The sequence below is a fragment of the Mustela erminea genome, chromosome 8 (genome assembly GCF_009829155.1).
Source record: "Mustela erminea isolate mMusErm1 chromosome 8, mMusErm1.Pri, whole genome shotgun sequence".
NCBI lineage: Eukaryota > Metazoa > Chordata > Mammalia > Carnivora > Mustelidae > Mustela > Mustela erminea.
The window spans coordinates 47,633,242-47,658,184 of NC_045621.1; the positions used below are offsets into that span (position 1 = coordinate 47,633,242).

At 36.8% G+C, this 24,943-nt stretch overlaps 1 long non-coding RNA gene across 1 annotated transcript; it reads right to left on the reverse strand.

The window, feature by feature from the left end:
• Window positions 1-326: 326 nt before the first annotated feature.
• LOC116597583 lies at window positions 327-20,341 on the reverse strand. The gene is made up of 3 exons (XR_004288677.1): window positions 20,332-20,341; window positions 16,027-16,033; window positions 327-381 (listed from the first exon to the last, which is right to left on the reverse strand). It is a non-coding gene; the product is annotated as an uncharacterized LOC116597583 (long non-coding RNA).
• Between the last annotated feature and the right edge of the window lie 4,602 nt (window positions 20,342-24,943).

Here is a 24,943-nt window from a genome sequence, read left to right on the forward strand (position 1 = left end):
ATTAGAACCTTTTACATTGTTGGTGGGGATGCAGAATGGTGCATTTGCTATGGAAAACAATATGGAAGCTCCTTAAAAAGATTGGAATTAGAAATATTATATAATCTAGCAATTTTCTTCTATTTATGCAACAGAATTGAAATCATGATCTTGAGGAGATGTTAGCACACCTATATTCATTGAAGCAGTATTCATGATAGCCAAGATGAGCTACCTAAATATCCCCTGATGCATGAATGGATCCAGAAAATGTGGTGTATACGTACAGTGAAATATTAGGTTAAAAAAAGGAAACTCTGTAATATGTGACAACATGGACAGACCTTGGATGTTATGCTAAGTGAAATAAACCAGTCACCGAAGGACAAATACTACATAATTCTGCCTATGAGAGGCATCTAATGGTCAAAATTGTAGGATCAGAGAGTGAAATGTTGGTTACTAGGGGCTGAATGGAGGGGGAAATTATGAACCAACAGGTATAAAGTTTCCATTATGCAGGATGCGTAAGTTCTGGAGAACTGCCATACATCGTGCCTATAGTTAACAACGTCTTATACACCTAAAACTTGAAGAAGGTGAATCCCATGTTAAGTGTTCTTACCACAATCATAATAAAAATGTCCATTTGCAGATTTAAAGAGAGTGGAGGCCGGCAGAAAGGATTGTTTGCTGATTTTGGAAAGTGTTGTAAACATTTGACTTGGAGGTTCTGTCTCATAAGAACCACCAGGGGAAATTTGGGGTGGGACTGAGCTTTGATAAGTCACTTTTACTGACTTTTTCCTCTCAGTTGGAACACTTAACAAGGAGAGGAGAGTGAAAGGAGAACTTAGCACCTGGGCTGCTATGTCATGGGCCTCAGATTGTTCTTGAAATCCCAGGATAAGAAGATAGTTTTTCAGATTATCCTATGTATCAGAGTCCAGCCAGAGAAATAAAAGTCACTCTATGTCTCTGAGTTGGTGATATTTAGTCCAGGAAACAGATTGCACAGGTGACATGGGAACTTGAGGGACTGTAGTTGGGGTTTTCAGGAGTGAACTAGAGCTGTAGAAGAAGGGTCTACTGGCAAGACCTGTGGCTTGTGGAGACATCACCAGAGACAGAAGAAGAAAATTACCTCGTTATTCTCTTCCTCCTGATCTTCATCTTCCAGTATTGTCTCCTATATGCCAAAGCTAGAGGGCAGAAGAGCCTAGAAAAGTCATTCCCTGAGATGGGGAGCAGGGCAGGACAGGGCAGAGAAGAGCACAAACTGGCAGGGAAGGGGCACATTTTTTAGTAAAGTTTATAAAATTGAGATTGTGTGAAATAATTTATTTCCCCTATCCCTCTGACATGTTTCATAACACGCATGCTTACTAGCTAGCGTTTTTAGCGCTTGTTTGTACATGTGTTTCTGCGTGTACCTCTTAGATCTTTGTTGAGTCTATGTCCTGGTCATGAGAGAGTACAGGGTGGATCATTTTAAGATTACATGTAAAGTGACAGCTAACACTCTTGTTTTCAACTGGCACTTGGCATTTACATAATGCCAAAACATCTGGTCTTTTCCATCATTCCAGGCATATCATTAGTCCAGTTGATTGCTTGGTGTTATGTACAGAAAACAGCCGGCTGGTTAACTAGAGTTTTGATTATGGCTGAATTGGCTGGATGTTTGGTGTCATGTCGACTGATGTTATGACTGGCTAAAGATGGAACAGAGCCATTTACAGTGAAAACCAATAACAAACATAAAATTTAATGTGGAATTTCATTGGAAAAGATAATTATTTCTTTTTAAAATTTTATTTATTTTTTATGTAATCTCTATCCCCAAATTGGGAGATAGAGCTTGTGACCCCGAGATCAAGAGTCACATGCTCCACTGACTGAGCTAGCCAGACACGCTGATCATTTATTTCTAAGACTGATTCTCAGAAACACTCCATTCCCATTTTAGCTTCTTGCATCCAGGTGTCCCTTGCCCTGCCCAATATCTTCAGGCTCCCTGTGGCCTTTCAGGGGGCAGTGGCACCAGGTATAGCACTGGCTCCAGGGACTTTTCTTCTGGGGAAGGACCTCTAAGCTTCTTCATTTTTTAGCCTTTATGTCCCTCTCCCCTTTTGTTAGGCTCATCAAGTCTCATTTGTCATATGGTTCAGAGACCATATGGTCAACTGGTCTAAGAATCTGGAGAACACTATGCTAAGTGAAGTAAGCCAGACACAGACAAATACTGTATAATCTCACTTATGTTTGGAATCTAAAAATGCCAAATGCAGAAAAGAGGATAGGATCAGAGAATTGGAGAACTATTAGAATAAAAGCAGAGAATAAAATGGTGGCTTCCAGGGGCTAGGAAATGAAGGAAATGGGCAGATGTTGGTCCAAGGGCAAGGCTACAAACTTTCAGTTGAAAGATGGTTAAGTTCAGGGGATCTAATGTACAGCCTGGGGACTATGGTAAATAATACCGTATTGTATAATTGAAAGTTGTTAAGAGTAGCTATTAAGTTGTTCTCACCCCCCCACACATACAAAATAAGGTGATATTAGTGTTAATTAGCTTGACTGTGATAATCATTTCACGATGTACACATATATTAAATGATGTTGCACACCTTAAATATGTACAATTTTTATTGGTTAATTGTATCTCAGGAGAGCTGAAAAAAGGAATCTAATTCTCATGAAAGTGGTTATGGATGATATTGTGTTAATATTTCTTTCCTCATCTTTTCATATGTGAATATGGTCTCAAATAAGACCAAAATCCAGGCATATTTGGCAAATTTTTATCTGGTATTTGCCAGAAGCACATTTGCACAAACCCTGAAGAATGCCTTGGGAGAAGTAGCAGCCAGGTTGAATGAACTCTCAGAAGAGAGTTTTGGCTGCTGGAAGGTTGGGGAGGGGTGGGCTGGGTCAGTGTGCATCGTGATTGCAGACACCTAGAGCTGTCCCCAAGCCCTGCTGGAAACATAGCTGAGCTCCATGGAGAGCAGAGGGACTCTTGCTGAAATTTAAAGGGAATTTAGAGAGGGAGGTGAGAGAGAGAGAGAGAGAGAAAGAGAACACTCTATAAGTCCTGGGATCAAAATGGAAGTGAGGTGTTCTTTGCTATGACATAGTTCCTTGTGTAGATTTTATTTCTGGAGGGCTCTGTTAAGGACTGGGGTACTTTAGGAATGGTGAAAGAACCCATCTGAAATCACTTCAGGAGCTAGCTGGAATATGGTTATTCAGGGGTAGGTCTGAGATCCCCTCTGAAAAATCCAAGAAACACTGGAAAGGAGTTTGCAGGAGGTGGGGAGTGGGGCAGTATGTGGGGATTGCTGAAGGCCTGAGGTCCTAACATAAGTGGACGTATAAGCCAGGAACATTTAAATTATTATTTTAAATAGAACTGCATTTTAGCACACCTGTGTTAAAGGTGGAAGAAAATTCAGGTTATACCTGTAAGATTTTTAAAATTTAATTTTAGTTTTTCAGTGTTCCAAGATTCATTGTTTATGCACCACACCCAGTGCTCCATGCAATATGTGCCCTCCTTAATACCTGACACCAGGCTCACCCATCCCCCCATTCCCTTCCCTTCCAAAACTAACATTTGCCTATTAACAGAGCCTTTGAATATTTTGAGTCTACTCAGTAGATTTGCAGTGGCATTTTCATATCATGCCTATGATGAATTGGGGAAGGAAAAATACTTTCAATCTTTTAAGCATTCCTCAAATAATATTTAATAAACTTGCTTCTTACCCTGCTGGCTTTATTTGTTAGCTTGAGATATGAGGATTTGAAATGTCACTATACAATTATTGATTGAGGCTTGGCTGCCTCTGGGGAAGATAATAGTGTGAAATCCTAATACATTTATGAAGTCTAAGCAGGTATTTTTTTTATTTGCTCATAACTCATAATATTAAAATGGAAATATTATTTTAATTTATAGAAATTATTAAGGTAAAACTTCAATTAAATAATAGGTTTGCTGGTTGGGCTCACGATAATAATGCATTTAAGAAAAATATACTCAGTGCTCTGCTGGGCTAGGGTAAACTTGCGTGATTTCAGCAGATTTAAAATGTTGTGCAGGTAAATCAGGCTTAATGTCCCTCGTTGCCTAGCTGAGATACCAACTGAAAAATAAAAGACATCTGACAAGACTGCCATATTTATAAACTCCCAAAAAATTCTCCATAAGAAAATTATACTTTCTTTTATCAGAGATTATGTTCCTTCTCCCCAGATCTGGGTGTATGAGTGTACATCAGTGTTCAGTGTTCACGTGTGCAAGAGGAAAAGCAGCAGCAGCAGCGGCAATAGTAGTACTTGTATCCATGGCCATCAGAACCTTATAGGGCTAAAGAAAGATTTCAGAAATGCAAACAGCAAATATATATGTTTTATTTGTAGGCTTTTATTTAAAGCAGTAAAATTGCAGTCAACTGCTGGGAGGAAAATAAAGGCAAAGATCTTGGTTACAAGACGTCTAGAGTTTAGCCATCAGATGACTTTGGTTAAGACTTTGTTTCTCTTCATGCTGTTGCTTCTATAAGACATTTTCTAAGTTGGCAATTACCCCACTGCATATTGTCATCCTCTTTCTTGTGTTTTTATAGTATCCTTATAGTGATACTTCTGAGTTTTGACAACCTTTACTAAAAACTTACACCATTGCAGCCCTTCTGCAACTGTGTAGAACTCTTGATGTGTTTTGGTGTGTGGTTTTCCCATTGCTTCTTTGAAGCTCTTTCTGCCCTCCTCTTGCTTCTGTTGGGAAAGGACTGGTATTAAGTCTTATTAAGCACTTAAGCTTATAATGGACTTACCTTCTCTACCTTATCTATGCTTTCCTGGAGTCAGAGTGCATTAGAATATTTACTCCTTGTAGCTACCCTGCCATGCCTCCAATAACTAGGTGATAAATCATCTCATGCCAAGTTAATATTCTGCTAGATGAGAAGTATGCTACTGGGCTGGGTGGGCCCCACCACACCAAAGGTGGGAGAGTCAAGCTGTCTGTTTACAAAAGGGTCAGAGCTTTCCCATATATGTGTGCCAGGGCTTGACAACAAGGAAACCAGTCTTGATGAACTGCAGTGTATTCCCCATGCCTCTTGTGCTAAAGCATCCACAGACAATCTCTCTCTCTCTCTCTCTTTAAAGATTTTATTTATTCATTTGACAGACAGAGATCACAAGTAGGCAGAGAGGCAGGCAGAGAGAGAGGAAGGAAAGCAGGCTCCCTGCTGAGCAGAGAACCCCATGCGGGGCTCCATCCCAGGACCCTGAGATCATGACCTGAACCAAAGGCAGAGGCTTTAACCCACTGAGCCACCCACGTTCCCCTCAAGGACAATCTCTTTGAGTACTCTTACAGTGGCAGGTTTTGATTCCTTAATGGCTTTGGATTTAAATCCACTGTCCTCATTTTCTAAAAACAAAAACTCCAAGGCACTTGTTGCCATAAGGAATCCAGTAAACCCAGCTATGAATTACCTTTTTTGCACACTCCTTTAAAAAATATGTATTTTTTTACCTGGAGGTAAAGCCACTCAAACTATTTTGATTCATTTATGTTTTAGTTGAAGGGAAAAAAACCCTCTTTGTGACTATAACTGTATATCTACTGTGTATTTACTTGCTTTTAATCATCCTCTTTGAAACTAAAAGTGATCATTCTGGATCACAGCTAAAGAAGAACTTGCCTCCTTTTCAGTTGGAAAACATGTGTTTGAATTATGGAGGAATGAAAAAACACCCCCAACTCATAATTCTTGGCTCCTTTCCTTTGGTAGAGGGTGGGGAAAGAGAAGGGGAGAAAACTTCATCAAAACTAAAAAATAAAGCTCATGGATTATTCCTCTACCCTCTTTCCCTAGAGTCATTGAATATTAACTGAAATAAATCTATTTGTATTTTAAAGAAAACCATTTTTATGCATAAAAATTATGTTTGTCTTATTTCCCCCTTTTAAAAAAAAATCGGGAAGGTATTAATGGAAAATATGCATGTTCTTTTTCTTACATAGTTTGTGAGTAATTCAAATAAAACTCTTTGAAAACCATTGCTTTGTCCTACCTTGTGACCTTATACAGAACTCAGTATTGTATTCTTCAGGATGCATTGTATAAATGTTTACTTATAACCACCACTTAGTTCCCTCTTTTGGCTCTCATCTCTGACAGCATTTTTTTTTTTTTTTTTTTTTTTGTTAGACTTGAGTTAGGTAACAAGTAGAATGCCATCTCTTAACAAGTATTTTTGCTGCAAATATTTTCTAATATTTGTAATTTAGATATTTATACAGTACTTTATAAAGCTTTATTTTCTTAGGATTTAGCTCCATATACAGTAGGTGTAAAATAGGTGTCATTGTCTCATGGCAATGATGGCAAATTGGGGACCAGAAAGTATTCATGAGTTGTTTGAGATCACGTATTACGCTAGTCGTAAAGCAAATAATTCTTGCTTTCTACAAAGGTTGGCTGCCTCATCTAAAGTATGTCAGTAGGTAGTTCTGGGACCTTGGCTCAGCTACAACTAGTCTGTTGCCCAGAGTATGATTGGCCTCTCTTCTGACTCTCTGTGAAGGTAGGAGGCTTGTGGATCTTGTTCACAATTTCAACCTCAGCAACTTGCCTGGAATGTAGGAGTTAATACATACTTGTGAATATATGTTAATATATATTTGTGAATGTAGGAGTTAATACATATTTGTAAATGAATGAATGACTGAATGAAGTGAATGAAGGAAGTACAGAAAGATGCTGGAGGCCACTTTGAATAACAGTGTAATATGCCTCCTGTCCCTTTTCCCCATGTTCCTCTTATTATGCCTAGAAACAGCAATATAATTTGAAACAATGGAGTTTGACAGTGACTTATTTAAGCACTCGGTACAATTGTGAGGCAAAAAGAATTTTCATTCAAACCCCTATTTCTTGACTTACTCTGTTATACTGGAAAATCAAATTAAATCTCTCTGGGTCTTGATATTCCATCTAGAACTTAGCTATAATCTGAGAATGTTTTGTGATCTGGTTCTTTTTTGCACTCAGGGTTTGCTTTATGGGGTTGGGGATGTATGTATCCTCACTACATTTTTTTCAGTTAAACACATTGTGAATCTTTACAGAGTTAGATTTTTACTCTGAAAAAGTTACCCCTGGAAAGATGTTGGGCACTTTTGGATATTGCTTTTTCTTTTTCAGGGCCCCTAGGGAACCGTTTAGTGGCTGTGCACCATCACACTCAAATCCCCGCTCAGCCACTATAAATGCCTTCAGCAATGACATCCTGCAAAAGCCACCCTCTACCATAAGGTTTTTATCTGGAGTGTTCTCTATTCCAATTCCACGTCTTTGGAATATTTCAGGCAGTCAGGATACTTTTTTTTGGAGGTTTTACTTGAATGATTAGAAGTGAGTTGGGGGAGATTGGAGCGGGAGACAAACCATGAGAGACTGTGGACGCTGAGAAACAAACTGAGGGTTTTGGAAGGGAGAGGGGTTGGGGGTTGGGTGAGCCTGGTGGTGGGTGTTATGGAGGGCACGTATTGCATGGAGCACTGGGTGTGGTGCATAAACAATGAATGCTGGAACACTAAAAAGAAATAAAATGGAAAAAAAAAAAGAATGTGTTTGAGAGAGGGGAAACAGCCATGGACATGGTCTGCTGCCCCTGAGATACCATGGAAACCAGTAAACACTGGATTATTATTTCCTTCATTTCTTTCTACCACTCTGAATGTGGTAGATATTATGATAAATAAGACTTCTTAAGGAAGGGAGGGCAATTATCCTCTTTTTCTCCTACCTCACCTTTCTACTCTATAAAAGTTTTGCAGACTCAAACCAAACTTGTTGGCTGGGAGCCTGAAGGGATTCCTCATCATGTAGCAGGCTGTTGTAGCATTTTTATGATAGCTAGTGTTTCTTTTGGTCTGAAACCCAGATTTGTGAAATATAGGTCAGAAGTTGAAAATTAATGCCTGCTTGTCATGTGAAAGGAAATAATTGGCATGAAATGTCGTAAAGAATGCCTGCCATCGTGGCAGCATTGGGTCATTTGTTTTGCTATTGGTTTTGGCTGCTGTTCCAGAAAAATAATAGGGAGGTTCATAATTCTTAGAATATATCTTTATTAACTCTGTCAATATGGTGTTTTGAGCCCCCAAGAGAAAGTCTGGAAGTCTTCGCTTGTGCCATATCTATCCTGGGTACATTACTGTACACACCATGACAAATTAATACAGGTAGAATAACAAGTTTGTCTTATCCCTGTGCCAGACCTGCTAGGGAAAACACCTATATCTTTTGAGGGAGTTGAGATCCATATACAAGTTCTATACAAAGATTATCATTTTGCATAAAGATTTTTATTTTAACCTTATCTGGGCAATCCCCATTGGAATAAGCACATTGCAGGAAACTCAATCTCCAAATGGACTGAGTCCCAACCATTGATTTTTGTAATGATGCACACATTTTCCTTTATAAAGAATAAGTGTTTCAGGTCCTAGGACAAGCTCACTTAAAAATCTAAAGATAGTAGAACGACATTGTATTTTTTCAATGAAAGGCAAAAGAAAAAAACATGGGCTTAATATTGGTAATTAGGCAAAATAGAGGAATAACAGAATTGAAGAACTCATAACGTTTTAAGTTACTCTCTGATAATTAGCAGTTCTCCAGCTTCAAAGAATACAGTTCAATATAATAACCTAAACTTATTGTCCTCTTTAAATTTTCTTCCATCCTAAGCCAGGGCCTTACCAAGGATCAGAAGTCTGGTGTATATGTGTGTGGGAATGTGTGTGCATGCACACATGTGTGTGCATCCATATGGGAAGTAGCATTCCCTCTTTCATCCTTTAGCTATGGTTTCTGGCCCCTCCAGCATGGGAGTGGGATGAGGAAAGATAGATAAGGAGGCAGTAGAGATCTTACTGATGTGATTTGGTTTTGACTTCATAGATGTTCAAAAAAGACTCTTTCATCCAGTGTTTTTGGGGTGATTCCCCTTCTGGGACCTTCAACGATAACTCTGGTTCCTGTGAAATAGGTGATATGTTAAGCAAAATAGGTGATACTTTAAGACATTATCTTCAGTTCCTGGACTTCTTGTAGCTATCCATCTCTTGAGTCCCTTTGTCTTTCTAGACAGTTCTTTCAAGGTGGCTCTATGTTTGTTCCCTCCTACATAGCCCACATCCTGTCTTCAGAAAACTCGAGTCTTGTCTTTCTGCATTGCTCCAGTCTAGTCACAGCTTTTTATCTCAGCACTTAAACTCTGGGAGATATTTGTCAAACTCTCCAAGTATCCCTTTGAATTTGCTCTCAACTGACTTAAAGCAAAGGTGTAGTCTTTCTTCCTTGGGGCAAAAATAACTGTAACAACTCTCTCCAAAGGATTCTTCTCCAGTTCTTCCAACTCAAGAGTTATTATTGCCCAGAGGTTACTATTGCTGGCAGAAGTGGTTTTACAATCTTTGCTATTCTGCATGGGGCTCTTCCTACCTCCCTGTTATATAATAACTGGGCCTTTGGCACCTTGACTAAAACTGAGGTAGAAAGAGTCACATTTATCATTCTGTTGAATGTCCAATTTTACTTCAATACATATAGTCTTCTTGTGCTTTGGCATATGCGTATAAACAGTAGTGTCCCAATTCACATTCTTTATGATCACAAGTACCGTCATGAGAAAAAGGGAAAGAAAGAAACTGGTAGGAAAGATATTCTCTGAGATAAATCTGGCAGGGATATATGGTGGGAGAAATACAAATGACAAAAAAATGCTAAAGACACAGTTTGTGTGATCTTGAGAATAGAAAAGTGATGGTGGGAAGGGAAGTTTCTACTGGGAGACACTGTCAAATGAGGACAACTTGGTGCCTGTTCAGAGTGGCTCCTGAAAAGGAGGGAAGGAACAGTCATGATGTGCAACTAAATACAGTGCTTCCTAGCCATCTGTAACCAACCTAGAAAATATCTATATTCACAGAGAAAATTATTCTTCAGATTAATCTTGTGATTGTCTCCTTGTGCTGATACAGTCCCACACCCCATTCTCCTCCATTAACCCACCATATATCCAGGCTCTCTGGTGTCACCCAGGTAAAAACCCAAAAAACTATTTGTGGAGCACCAGCTAAGTACAAGGCATTTGTGCTTGATGTATTGAAGACATAATATGTTATGGCACAGCCTACTCTAAAGGAGATTTCAGTTGAGATGGGTGATAAAAGACATGGTTATATGAGGGGTTACATACAATCATAGACTTGTTACTGTTAGAAAGTTATTAGAAAGTTTGTGCTCTTGTTATTTTACAGGTGAGAGAACTGAGACCCAGAGTGGTTAAGTGGCTTTAAAGTCACCTAGTTGGGTAATGGTAGAGCTAGAGCTAGAACCCAATTCTTTTTACTTCTGCTCCATGCTGCTTGCTTTTACTATAAGATCTCACTTCTCTTAAAAATACAGTTCCTTGATATGGCATTACAAAGTACTGAACAACTTAGTCTGATAAAACAATTGTGTGCTAGAGCTGGCTCTCATCAGCTCTCAAGAGCAGATTGTGGGCACCTTTCCAACTATACATTTTGAAATTAGCAATACCATGGTAGGAAAATTTATACCACAGAAATTGGCAAGCACTGCAGATCAATGATTTCCCTCTTTCCTAGGGAGAGCCAGTTATTAAACATATACGGTTAAGCTACTGATCACAAATAATAATTGCAATAACCCCTTTATGAAGGGGTTGTCATATGAATGGATTTTATGAAAAAATGAAATTTAGGCAGGCAAAGAGGAAATGAGGGGGTCATATGAGGGGTAGAATTCTACCATCATCTGACGGTAGAATTATGGAGTGAACAGTGTTCTGGGATAGTTAATAGGACAGTTTGGCTGGGTGGGGGAAATGTTGAAGAGGAGTCCCAAATCACACAGTCTGCAAAGACCAGGCTGAATAAATAAAGGTTTAAATCAGAATGGGGTTATGAGTAATAGGGGGATGATGGAGTCTGTGGTAAAGTGCAAAGTAAAAGTCTGTCTAAAAGTAGTATTTAAGAAAAAAAAGCTTGCTGTATTCTAGCCACTTTGAATTTTCCATAAGAAACTAACAGGAATAAACTTAGAAAGCAGTTAGAATCAAATAGGACACCGAGAAGGGACTATCATTTGCCTTCTTAAAACAGCACTGGTTTTCTTAACTAATGAAGGTCAAGTTGGGTATCCTAATTTATTTCCCTTTTCCTTCTTACCTTGTTTCCATTGTCTCACTTGGACATATCAGTAAATTATTTTTTGTTTGGATATTTAAACAATTGTTCAGTCAGTATTTTTGTTAGTGTAAATAACTTAGAGTTTTTTAAAATAAAACCATTCTCAGCTTTATAATCACATTTCAAGGGTAATGTTGCCTCCAAAGACATAAAGTTTTCATTATATTTCCAAAGATTTTCATTTATATATGTAGTTTCCTGAAAAAAAAAAAAAAATCCCGCTATACAAAATGGAAGATTTGTGTGTTTTAGGGAAGGATCTAAAAGCACATTATTTAATTATTTTTCCCTTTATAATTGCCCCAAATTAATTTTAAGTAGCCTTTTAACATTTCTATTTTTTACATCAATCTGTAAGAACAACTCCACATCAACAGCCATTTTTTTTTTGAAGTGAGATATCTTTATTCCAACATATCAAGTCCACAGGGGTTTATAAAATTGAAAAATCAATGCAATAAACAGTCATGACTCCCACAGAAATTTTCTCTTATAAGGAAAATCCCATATGAAGATGTCCTAATAAGTTATTAAAATTTCCTAAGTGTAATCCTATTTCAAGGAAGCCCAACAAAAATTATTGAATAGCTCACTGTGAATGTTTCACAAGCCCTTTTAATGATAATGACATCCCTTGTGTCTGAGAAGGACCTCACTGTAGGACACATTGTCAATTGTGTCAGAGATGAATTTGACTGAGGGCCCCTCTGATAAACTTGTCAGGAATGGGGCAGGGATGAGGTGGAAATTGATTGCAGCATTCAGATATTAGAAAATAAGTGACAGTCTAATCAAAACAATCTAATGTACAATTTTGGTCTCCTAAGCACAAATGGACTTATAAGAGGGGATGTGAGCTCCAGGCTTGCTTCCTTCTGAACTCTGCCACATATATAAGTGAGAGGAAAGTAAGTGCTTAATAAATGTTCGCTGAAAGTAAGGGAAGCAGAGGTCATTAATTGCAGGTGTCTCAGGTTTTCTCACAATTTTAGGTTTACTTCCACCTGTATTCTGGGCTTTAGCTTACAGTTCCCAGCTTCTCTCTAGATATCCACTGTGGAGGACAGCACCAACAAGTTCTGTGCAGCAGGCCAGGAAAATTCAGCAAATGTCATCCAGCAAGTAAATGTCAGTCACCAAAGGAGTTCTGGAGTCAAAATGTGTCTGAATTTTCCCCAGAGAGGATAGTTCAGGTCTGAGGAGGAGTTCCAAAATGGACTCCTCCTTCAAAGGCTCTGAAAAGTGTGACTTGACATGTTTTGGGAAGTACTATATGCTCTATACAATAGTCACCCAAAGTCCCACCAAAAGATGGGCCCAAAGTTCTAGGTGTGCCCACATAGCTAGGGGAAGGACTTAATAGCACTATGAATTTCCTGCTATGATACATACAAATGAAATTGTTTGGGTTGAGATGTGTACCATGCTCCCAAAACCAAAATTCCAGCTTTCTTTTGAGTTGCCAGCATTTCCATTCCACAAAAATTTAAGCCTTTTACTTCCTCTCCTCAGATTCCTTTCCTGTGATATTTTTACTCCAGGGACTTATCCTGCCAAAGGACATTACTTGGATTTAGCTTTTGTTCTTCTAATTTGATTTGGTGCTTGGTGTCCTGGGGCACACACCGTTGGTTCCCCTTCCTCCTATCCTGATCATTCACTGGGCTTCTCCTGGATTTCATGCCTCAGCATTAGCATCTCTAATTTCTCCCCCCTCTCCCACCACAGAAAACATATATGCCTTTTATCCATAATCAGTAGGTGAGAACGACCAGGGAATTAACCCCTGGGAGTACCCCTCAACTGATAATCTAAGGAATTGGGCTTCCTTGCCCTTTGGGTGCTCTAATTTGAAGGTGTATGTTTTGCACTGGTTCCTAGAGTTGCTTCAGTGAGATTAAGCTCAGTTTACCTACAGTGGTAGCTGGATTGAGAAGGAACCCTTCTTTGTATCTCTTTCTTACATCCCTATCATTGTTCCCAGCATTTCCCAAAAAAGCAATTTGCACTTGAATTTTTGTCTCAGGGTACCCTCCTGGTAGACTACAAATTAAGGCATAAAACCTCTAATGTTAGGGCATTCGATCTCTACCTCCTTACCATTGCTGTTATTTCAGAACCTCTTGCCAAAACACATAGATTCTATTTCTACAAAAGGATAGGCAATGGTTTGGAGATTAAAACATATAAAGTTATGTAAATATGAAAACAAATTATACATGCTAGCCATTCCATGATTTTGAATCATTCGACCAAATCAAAAGAAAGAATTTGAGAAAACCGGGGCAGTATAAAAAAGTATAAACGAGTATGGTTGAGGTCTAAGGCCTATCAAAGGGTACCAGCACTTTTCTAGGAATGTAAACAGCTAATCATTTATTGAACACATATGTGCTAGTGATGATCCTAAGCTATATATATGTATTGTGTGTGTGGCTTACATATATACATACACACACACACATCTTAAGTTATCCCTATAGTAAACCTATGAGGTGTAAATATGATTATTCTCTCTTTAATGATGAAGACACATGAGGTTAAGTAATTTGCCCCATATCAGTCAGTGCATATGGGGCAAAATCCAGATTCAAACTCAGACCTTACTTTTGCCAGAGTTCATTCTGTCAACTATTTTACTATCTTCTTAGAAGTTTTCTTTGAAGTAGATGGAAGATATATGATCAATCCTGCTGACTGATTTAGAAATGCCACTTATAGGAGCACCTGGGTAGCTCAGTTGGTTAAATGTCCAACATTTGATTTTGACTCAAGTCGTGATCTCAGGATTGTGAGATTGAGCCCTGCATGGGGTTTAAGATTCTCTCTCTCTCTCTCTCTCCATCTGCCCCCTCTGCCCTCTCTCTCTAATTTAAAAAAAAAAAAAGGGGGAAAGAAAAATGCAATTGATAAATACAAATTCGGTAACAATAGCTTTATAATTTTTCTTTAAAAGAATTGACTTAGGTATAAATTATGGGGAGAAATTTAGATTTATTTTATGTATATGTATAATACTTATATTAATTATTTTATTTTTTAAAGATTTTATTTATTTTTTTGAGAGAGAGCAAGCATGACTGGGGGGGGGTGCAGAGGGAGAGGGAGGAGTAGGCTCCATGCTGAGCATGAAGCCCAACATAGGGCTCCATCCCAGGACCCTGGGATTATGACCTGAGATGAGGGTAGACACTTAACTGACTGAGCTGTCCAGGTGCCCTAATTCTTTTGTAGCATTATTGGTAATATGCATTAAATAAAGCTAGAAAAATAGGCCCAAGTTTTGGACATGTTTCTGGGGGGACATTTTGCTATTAGTTTAAAAGATTATAGCAGATCAGTATCTGTAAATCACATTGCAATTTGAGACTCACTTTTGTTGATCCTGGGAAAGCTGAAATTCAGTACTCCTTTTTGAGATTAAGCTATGGTGGCAAGTAATTTGCAGAAAACTGACATCCTGATAGACTTGGGAAAAAAAAAAAAGGAAAGAGAAAACAAATTGGATCATTCTATCAGGCTTCCCAGGGTTTAAAAATCTTAATTTAATGTGAATTTGGAGGTGAGGTAAGATAGGAATAGGAAGAGAAGACAGGGAAGAGAAAGAATTGATCAGGGACAATAAATAAATTGCTTCAGTGGCCTTCCATCAGAATTCAGAGGTCTCTAACTTCCCTATACTAAGTTTTACTAAGTTTACTTTTGGGTGTAGTCTACCTAATAGTTTTAAGCTGTTGCACTATGATAATGTATTCTAGATTGTTGACATTTGAAAGTGAGAATATATTTAATCTGGCTACCTGTACCAGTTTATTGAAATATTTTTTTCTCTGTTAAGGTATTATCAAATAGAATAAATTTCTGAGCTTCCAGTGTGACAGTGTGGCATGTGTTAAGTAGGTGTGTCTTAAGGTGCAAGCATCAGAAACCCTCAGTTAAAATCCCTCAGAATTGATGGGGTTTACTTTTCTTAAGTAATAGAAAGTATAAAAGTAGGTGGCTGCTAGTGTTCAGGGGTTCAGGAATGTAAGGGCCAGTGTCTGTGATTCCTAGTTTCAAAGAGCAATTATACCTTTATCAAGTTTATGTCAAGGCAGAAAGAAGGGGGAATGGATGAAAAAAGCTTTTCCAGAACCCCCATTTAAACTTTTCTTATGTCTTGTGGGTCATAACTGGGTTCCATTGGCATCCCTTAGCTGATGGAAGGTGAAAGGAAGAAGCAGTTGGGAATCGATGTAGAATTAGCCAGCAAAGAGTTCTTTTATAATTCCAGCATATAGGTAAGAATCCATAAACATTAAGTATAAGGAAATAACATTTCAGCAGGACATGCCAAGAAGGACTTACTAATTGTCATGGCTAAATGGACTGCTCCAGAGTTTAAATGGACAGCCTCAAGAGGTAACATGTTCCCTATCATTGCATGTATTTAAACATTAAGTGAATGAACATTTGACCAGTCTCCCATGGAGAAGATTTAAGCACTAGATGGACAAGTGTTGAAATAGATCTCTCTTAAAGTTGTCTTCAAATCCTTAAGACTTGGTGATGTTCTATAGCATTCCAATTTCTTGCAATCTGAAAACTGTTTTCACTTTGTAGCTCACTTCTCTGTCATGTCCATTGCACAAATCGGCTTTGCTTTTATCTTAACATTAATATCCAACAGGGAAATATCTAGATAGCCCCTATAAAGAAAATGTCTTTATCTCCAGCTGTGTTCATATCTTAAAAAAAACCCATTTACTTCCCCACCAGAAATGTGGACAGAATTGATGCCAGAAGAGCTCTTTATTTAAATGGACATGGTTTTTAATTTGGTGCATTTTAAATCTTCAAAGGCTTCACTAAAGCTCTTACATGTTGTCCTAAGATGCCATGGCAATACTGAAGCACTTTTCCTGTTTTTTGTTTGTTTCCTTTTGAAGTATAAGTTTTCAAAAGGGCTCTCTCTTCGGGTCTGAATCTGTGTTCATGAGAGACAGAAATTGTTTGAAGAGAAAATCATGTAAACAGTGAGTTGAAATTAAAAATTGGACAATATTGAAGGTTTTGAATTTTTGCTGGATGCAGGCTAAATTGAAATATTCCCTATTCCTAGGGAACACTATATAGAATAAGATTGATTTTTGCTTTGTTTGCTGAAAAGCCAAACCAAAGATGTTAGAAAAAATTCAGGAGTTCATAGTATATCCAGCATTGGATTATATTTGCCAGTCCCTGGAATCAGATGAATGTTTTCAAATATATCCTGTATACTTTGTCTCAAGACAGAGAACTTTTATTATTGTTATTCTTTTTCACAGAGAGCATCAGGAAAGACCAGGTGAACAAGAGAGTAGGGAATAAAAGGTAAGCTAAAAAAGGAACAAGAAAAAACTCTCAATTTTGATTTGTCAGAAAAACCCAAGTGGAGTAAAAATTGAGATATATTTTTCTTCACTCAGTGTTGATGAGGGTATGGGAGAAGAGGCCCTCCTGTATCTTTCTGGTGGGAATATTGATTGGCCCAAGTAATTTGGAGCGTAATTTTTGCTATATCTGCCCAACACCCAAAAAATGATAAACTTTGACTCAGAGGTTCCACCTCTAGGAATTTATTCTTCTGAAATTCTTATATAGGTTGCAAAGTATAATAATATTGTAATATTGTTTGTAATAGTGAAAAATTGCGTATAACCTAAATAGTAAATAGATATATACAGTGGTAGTTGAGAAACCTAGGGACATTTATAGAATGACAAACTATGTATATTCAAAAAATAAAGTACTAAAAAGGAGATATCTATGATATATGAAAAAAGAAAACTTTAGGAAATTATGAATCACCCCATCCCATTTTGATTTTTTAAAAGTATATGATTGTATACATTTTATATAATGTTTTATCATTAACTAATAGTAGTTGTGGTTTGGGAAAAATTTTAGCATGATTATGTGGAACAATGTCTTAAAACCTGACCTTGTTTCAAGGGCCTTTTCTATAGTGAACTCTATTAAGAAGATTATTTCTTTCATATTATGGAATCTTGCCATGTGCAACAACTTTGGTGTACCTAGAGGATTTAATGCTAAATTCAGTAAGTCACTGAAAGACAAATACCATATGATTTCACTCATAGGTAGAATTTAAGAAACAAAACAAATGAACAAAGAAAAGAGAGGCAAACAAAAAACCAGACTCTTTTTTTTTTTTTAGATTATTATAGCTTTTAAATTAATTTTTTATTTTTTATAAACATATATTTTTATCCCCAGGGGTACAGGTCTGTGAATCACCAGGTTTACACACAAAAAACCAGACTCTTAAATACAGAGAACAAACTGGTCCTTGCCAGAGGGGAGGTGGGTGGAAGGAGGGGTGAAACAGATAGAGGGGATCAATAGTACACTTATCTTGATGAGCACTGAATAATTTATAGAACTGTTGAATTATTACATTCACACCTGAAACTAATACAACACTTTGTGTTAATTATACTTCAATTAAAAAAAAAGTAAAAAAAAATTATTTCTTTCATGTTAGATTTGGTAAAAAACGTTTTGTTCATACTGCCCTAGCAATAGTGGTTTTATAGTGAGAAGGTGGAGAGAAAGAACTGCCTGGAAAATTAATAAAAAAATCAATTTTAAATTAATTTACTTCTAGTTCTGGTCTTTTACAGGATGTTTCTAATTTTAGCAAGTTTACTAAATTCAGTGCTTTGGTCAATCTATCTGGAAAGTTGGAAGCTTAAAGATGAACAAAAATAGAATCATACTAAGTGCTTTTGTACTTCTGTTGAGCAGTCTTTAGTTATCACTTCATTGCCTTTGTGAGTTTTTTTTTTTAATATGGGTATCTTTAAGATTACATTATTCTAAGTATATTATCTTTACATTATTAAATCCTTTGAATGATTTCCTATTTTCCTATTATAAAGTTTCTTGTTATTGGAAGCATGTGTTGGAGAAAAATAATTTTCTTGGAGAAAAATAATTTTCTCCCTTTTTGAATATTCTGTTACAGATATAGAGTACACTTCCTTAGTGAAGAGTAGGAAAATTATACAGAACAATTCTCCTAATACAGCTATTCTTTTTTTGAGTCTTTATCAGCTTGAATGCTCGATGTGATTTTGCAGGCTTCTATTTCCTTTGCACAAATGTCTCATCGTAGGCCTCTATTTCCTTTGGATTCAGTGAAAGCCCTTGCTGTATATTCCAGATCAGAAGGATGTTGCCATTTTCTCATGGTTGAGCTGTTTTCTTGTGATTCTTGCTTTTCAATTCAGTTGATAAAACAAGTGACATAGAGGGGTGGTTGGTGGCTTTTTTTTTTTTTTTTTTTAATGCTAGGACTTTCCATCTCATTATTTCTTTCAGTTCCTGTAAGAAAAATTTTCTTTTCTTTTTATAGGTCACAAATACAGTGGTCACTCACTAAGAAAAAATACCCCTCATGTATGAAGGTGACCATAAATTCATGCATACATTGTACTGCGTACAGATTGAAAGCTGAGTTTGAAAATAAATCACAAGTAGTAGAAACAGATTGACTTTTCTAATTTCTTATATTCTATTTCATGACACTGTTTTGAAAAAAAATGCTAGGACACTTTTCCAACACACGTATCAGCGTTTGAGCTATTATGTGTCACTCACTGTTTATTATGCTTGGTGGAGCACCAGGCAGAGGCATTCACCTAAGGCAAGAACAGCATTAGAATATTTCTGGTTCAGTACTCAATATCACTTGCCATGACACAAAGCCATTAATGTAGGTGTTTAAAGGACTTTTCAAGCTCTTGGAAGATTGAGGTCAGTGCCTGAAAACATGATTAATGGTCATTAATTAGTTTTAATTAATTTATCTTTTATATTCTTATCAACTCTAGAAGATAATAAACAAATTTTAAACAAGCCTGTAAGAAAAGAGTGAGTTCAAATTAATTAAATTAATAGAACTATTTAGTCATTAAGAATGAAAATCTCTAGTTTAAAAAAAAAAGAATGAAAATTTCTAGAATGACACTGAGGATCTAGATCAATACTAGCCACTAGAAATAGAATATAAACCACATATGTAATTTAAAATTTGTAGTCACAACATTAAAAAATTAAAAAGCAGTTGGCATTAATTTTAAGAATATATTTTATTTTACCCAATATAATCAAGGTATTATCATTTCAAAGAAATAATTTAAAATTTGAGATATTCTAAATTCTTTTTTTTTTTACTAAATCTTTGAAATCTGGTGTGTGTTTTTTGCTTATAGAACATTTCAAATTTGGACTAGTCATATTTCAAGTGCTCAGTAGTTAACTGTATCTGGAAGTTGCCATATTAGACAGTGCAGGTCTAGATTTTTGAAGTTGAAGCTAGAGCACTAGTTCATTTTTAGTTTATCTAGATAAGAGAGATAGAATGACTAGTATGTTATTATAATTAGAATAGTTAATAAATGTTTAGAATGACAACCAGGTCTAAGGACATACAGTGAATCACCACTTAATAAAGAAAATGCAATGGATACATTCCTGATTCAATGCCAAGGGGTAAAGAAAAATACAAGCTGTTAGTGCCTTCTATTATGCAACAAATAAAACTCTAACCCACAAATCTAAAGGGAAAAGTAAAACTAATGAGCTTTGGTTGGAAGGAGACCAATGGTAGAACCCGTTTGACCACACAAGCATTTTCAGCAGTCTCTTGGGAAGACAGATTTAAGGGCCACACTCTTGCCTGAGGGCAGAGAGCCAAAGGGCAAAGACCAAGATCTTCTAAATGTCAGTTTTTATGTTGTCCATCTGTTCTTCTTAATGAAGCTTGGTAGATTGACAGGCAGACTACTTGGTGGGATGTACTGTTAACGGTATCCTATTCTACCTAATAGTAGGAATATAGTGCATTTATGCAAATATTATGCAAATATTCAGTTTTTTTGAAGGGCGTTTTCATTTATTCTCCCACATATTTTTTTTTTCCTTCTCAAAGGGAGGCCTTACTCAAGTCTCATCTTTATTTCTTGCAATTTTTTAAAATTGAGATTTAACTTCTACACCATGAAGGATGCATCTCCCACATATTTTTTAAGCAGGTTTTATTAATTATGGCATACCAACCAAACTAAGACCAAAAAATTTTATTTCAACAAATGAATGTTGAGAAATCAATAAATTAGGAATTACATTGGCCTTCAATAGACGATGATAATAATTACTTGAGAACTTAGATATATGTAAGATCTCACATATATAAAGCTTGAAAATAACAATTGGAATCATTTGATTTCAGGGTAATATATTCAGATCTGCTCCAGGCAAACCTTTAAGTCTTGCTGCTAAGCCAAGTGTATGTTTCTTTATCATGGTAAACAGGATTGACCATACAGGGACCCTTAAGGAATCCTTCCCTGAGACTGAAGTAGAGCTTTTTTCTTCTTTATTCTTCTTATGGGTTCCGTTCAGTTTTCTAATTCAGCTTTCCAAGGGTGAGAGAAAAGATAATTGAGGAAGAATTACTTCTACTTTCTTAATTCTGCAGCAAAAAGTTTAATTGATCCTCCATACTCCTGTACCCATGTCAGATCTCTGCTTGCTGGAAGTGAAATTGTCAAAGTGTGTGTTCACTTTGATATTGACAGTGATGGTGGAAGAAGGGGTAATACCTTAAATTCTTCCTAGATGCCAACATGAAATAGGACACAGTAATATCACTGAAACACTCCTTATCTTGTATCTTTCTTCTCTTAAGTTAATTGATTTAACATTGAAGTCTAGTGAACTAGAGATATTGCTACCTCTTTCAAGAGAGATAAGTGGACTTTTTTTGTGAGGTCCTTTTTCCAGTCCTTGGCATTTTTCCTACTTACTCTAAGCCTATATGATGGGCATTTTTCCTATATGGCTATTTTTAAGTGTGTTGTTTTCTTGCCCCAGAAACTACTGAAGTGTGTCATGTAATTACTTTAATTACCAGTGAATTTATTCTAAAGTCATATTAAACAACAGCCAGTAATTCAGCCCTTATCTTATTTATTGTCTCAATTGTACCTAGCTGTTATTAAACAAAATTTACAAGCTTGGACTATATATTTTGCCCCAGAGTTATCACAACAAATTTAACAAACATAATACAATATTAATGGTATAAAAATACCTGGGATTTGCTCTCCCACCTTTCATGGTTTAGTATATAAGAATTTATCTTCTTTTTAGATCAATTCTTTGTCCTTATATAATATACAGAAGTCCCTCCTTTTGTACAAGAATGCTGCATTTCCCTGTCTGACTTTGCTTGGTGAAATAGAGGGCCTTTCATCCACGGCCTGATTAGAGTTTCTGGGACAGAATATTTCTCTTGATTTTTCCACTTTTTGAAGTTATTAGAGATCATCAGGAATCACTACACCAATCCTGGTCATAAGGTGACCTTCTTATCAAAGAAGTTTTGCTTTGAAGTGAAGGAAAGCAATGGAGAGATTCCGCAAGAGTTAGCAAAGTTTTTGGAAGGTTGTTTTATTTGTTTTGTTTTTATTTTTAATGTGAGAAAGACTTCACATGGTTGTGATCAGAAAGGAAAGATCCACTGGAGAAGGGAGTTTGGTTTATTATCTTTATCTTCTGTAATCCAGATGAGGATTGTGGTGAAATTAAGATGGAAGAGAGAAAGAAAGGATGATGTTGCTTATATCAAACTCCCATAGTCTCAGTCAGGTAAAAGATAAGGATATTGTTAAGAGTGGGCTTAGGAATAATTTTTTCGCTCCTAAGTGGAGACACTTCTCAGGGCTTGATTTGTGAGAAGTCTATGTCCTGACAAATAATAAGAAGGGCTGTGCCATTTTCACAACCTCCCTAGAGCCAAAGTTATAAATAAATTCTCACAAAAATTATTCTGAAGCCTTTCTTGAGCACATCAGACAATACTGGTCATTTGCACCTGCATGGGGGTGGGGTGCTTCATGGAGTTTCCAAAGGTGTGCTCATCCAGATAAAAATTTACATAAACTTCTCTAAAAAGAGGAGGCAAACCCACAAATACCTGCCTTTCAGGAAATAATTTGCTCTCTAACTCCCTTTTCCAAGATCCATTTAGCATCTTTAGCTGTAAACTGTTGCTAACTCTATACAAATGGAAAATACAAGGAGAATTTACGTATGTCAACAGATCAGTTATGCAGATGATAACTCAGGCCAATGTAGTCCTAGTTCTGTTTATTACTATTCAACTGTGCCTTCTCATTTAATTATTTCACTAATTAAAATGTATTTACTTAGGAAAAAAAAGTGGGCTTAGGGGAAGTAGTTTTGAAAAAAGTGGAGAAAGTATAGAACCTCTCTGCTTTGGACGATTGGTAGTAGTTTTGAACTGCACCAACATGTTAGAATCAGCTGGGAGCTTTTAAGAACACCTGATGTAAAAGACCTTACGTCAGATGAATTAATCAGAATCTCAGAGAAGTGGGAGTGATGCAAGGTATTTTTCAATAGAAGTTTCTTTTTTTCTTTTTTCTTTTCTTTTCTTTTTTTTTTTTTAAGATTTTATTTATTTATTTGAGAGAGAGACAGTGAGAGAAAGCATGAGAGGTGAGAAGGTCAGAGGGAGAAGCAGACTCCCCATGGAGCTGGGAGCCTGATGCCGGACTCGATCCCGGGACTCCGGGACCGTGACCTGAGCCAAAGACAGTTGCTTAACCAACTGAGCCACCCAGGCGCCCTCAGTAGAAGTTTCTTATGTGCAGCCTGCTAGTCTTAAGAGTCGGCCAGGGTGAAGTCATACTAGGATGGCATTTCCCCACTCTAGACCAGTTAAATTGAAGATTTGCAGTATGGAGACAGGACCCATATTTTTAGAAAGCTCTCCAAGTGGTAGTCAACTCTGAGAATCATTGTGCTAAGTCATCAAGGTTAGAAATATGAAAAGCATGAAAAATTAGTTAATATTTGATTCATGGTCTTTTGTGCTTTCTGACCATCACTGACACAATTCAAGGCACTGTGTCAGTTACTGATTAATTCTAGCACTTGTTTGCCAGTCTCTAGTCTCATTCCATTTATTCTTTCTACTCCCTGCAGTTAAATTCATTGCTGCCAAATTGACCTATCCTGTATGGAAATGTGATCCTATTAATTCTATACTCAAATTCTTTTAATGGGCCCCCATAGCCTCAAAAGTAAAATTTTTCTGTGGTATGCAAAGTCATCTTTATGTCATCCTTGTCTATCTCTCCTGTTTTATTCCTGCTACTGTCCCTCTTTCCACTCAAGAAATACTGAACTACTTGGGGTTTCCCAAGCAAGCTGTTTCTCTTCTCGTCCATGTTTTGCTCATGTGGTATCTTCCCCCATTAGCCCACCTGCCACATCACTCATTTTTCAAGTCTCAGCTCAGCCTCTTCTCTCTTCCCCATCTTTTGCAGGCAGGCTGAAGCAGCTTTTTGGTTCCTGATGCCACTGTTCTTTAGAACATCCTTCCATTAAGACAGTTTCTTCATTCTAATTGCTAGTTACATTTGTTGCTGACTCCACTAGAGTAAATGCTTCTTGAGGGTATTGAAGAGTTAGGCTTTAAACTGTGTTTGGATTTCATTCTTTAGATGAGCTCATTACATAATTTGAGTCTGTCAGGAGAAAACTAGTGTTTTAATTAAAACAGAATCTCCATAGTACATTTAGTACTGTATTAAATTAACACAAGGTTAGTGAGCACATTATAAGTGATAAATCTAATTTTCTATGACAAATACATTTTATTACTTAAGTTTTACTATTATATGACATTTTTATTTCTTTAACAATAAAAAGATCTTGTAACTAAATGAGCATGCACATTTTAATCTGAAAAGTGCTTCCCAGTTTCAGCGTTCTTTGTCTATAGGCCTAACCCATAATCCTGTGCTCATCCATTTCAAAGTGACCTTGATCATATCCTAAAACCTTTGACTCATTTATTATTCATTTATTTAACATATATTTTTTGAATATGGAGTATGTATGGGGCACTATGCTAAGGGTGTAGGATATAAAGATTTTAAAAACATGGTTTTTTCCATGTGGGATTAAAAAATGTAGGTTTTATGTATGTTTATTGTGGTTAACTCTCATTAACAGTCTTTTTCTTTTTCTTTCTTTCTTTTTCTTTTTTCTTTTTTTTTTTTTTTTTTTAGAAGGAGAGCTGTGTGCACATGAGGTGGGGAAGGGGCAGTTGGGGAGAGAGAATCTTAAGTAGGTACCACATCCACTGCAAAGGCAGGTGCCGGGCTCACTCTCAGGACCCTGAGATCCTGACCTGAGCTGAAACCAAGAGTCAGACACTTAACCAGCTGGGCCACCCAGGCACCCCTCCCGCACCTTGAGGAGCAGGTATCATCCTCTCTATCTTATAAAGGAGAATAGCCCAGGATCGGACTTATCATCTCTAAAGTAAATTTAAACCCTGATTTTTTTAAAATATAAAACATAAAAAACATTGCTTTGGAGATTTTTTGGTGATTTATAGCTGTGTTGCTTAAACTTTAATGTACACACAAATCACCCCAGGATCTTGATAAAAATACAGATTAATAGGTCTAGGGTCTGAACCAAGAATCTGCGAATCCAAGAAACTCTAAATGCAATTGGTCTGTGAATCACACTCTGAATAGCAGAAGCTTAAAGCACCTCATATGTAGA